The 784-nt window shown below is 49.1% G+C and overlaps 1 non-coding gene across 1 annotated transcript; it reads right to left on the reverse strand.

The window, feature by feature from the left end:
- Positions 1-365: 365 nt before the first annotated feature.
- Positions 366-437, reverse strand: TRNAG-UCC (transfer RNA glycine (anticodon UCC)). The gene has a single exon. It is a non-coding gene; the product is annotated as a tRNA-Gly (tRNA).
- Between the last annotated feature and the right edge of the window lie 347 nt (positions 438-784).

Consider the following 784-nt stretch of genomic DNA (forward strand, 5'->3'; position numbering starts at 1 on the left):
CCCAGAACTCAGACGCAGCCAACACTGCAGGGGTGCCTCACAGGTGCTCTGTGGAGAGCAAAGTTGACCATTATGCCTCTGCCCAGCGGCACTAGTTTGTCTCATTCACCCCAGGACACCCTTACCCTTCTTTGCTGCAAGAGCACATCGCTGGCTCATTTTCAGCTTGGCGTCCACCAAGAGCCCCAGATCTTTTCTGCCAAACTGCTCTCTGGCTGGGTAGCCCCCTGCATACGGGGGTTGCGGCTCCCCAGGTGCAGCACTTTGCACCTCTCCCTTGTGAAACTTCTTACGATGTTCTCCAGCCTGTCGAGATTCCACTGGATGGCAGCACCATCCCCTGGCGAGGTTCTCAAAACGATAACTGCGTTGGCCGGGAATCGAACCCGGGTCAACTGCTTGGAAGGCAGCTATGCTCACCACTATACCACCAACGCGCTCCCGAAGGTGACCCTGGAGCAAAATTCCTTCTCTGCTAGTCGCCATCTATCCCTGGTCCAACCACGGGGTTTACCAACTATCCACTGAGAACAGAAAAAAAGACTACAGAAGGAAGTAATGAAGTTTTCTCCACAGATACTGAGGCTACTGGAAAACCTTTTTTCTTTTTTTATTTTTAAACAATGAAACTACGGTATCAGTCAGTGAAATATTTCCAACACCCTGATTTGTTTGAAAGAAATTCCAAATAAAAGGACTAAACCTTCAGAAATGGCACTGCAGATAATAGCACAATTGGAAAAAAGGCCAGCTAACAGCTCCAGTCTCATGAAACAAGCTTCTT

This window comes from Larus michahellis, chromosome 2 (assembly GCF_964199755.1).
Source record: "Larus michahellis chromosome 2, bLarMic1.1, whole genome shotgun sequence".
In the NCBI taxonomy this organism is placed as follows: Eukaryota; Metazoa; Chordata; class Aves; order Charadriiformes; family Laridae; genus Larus; species Larus michahellis.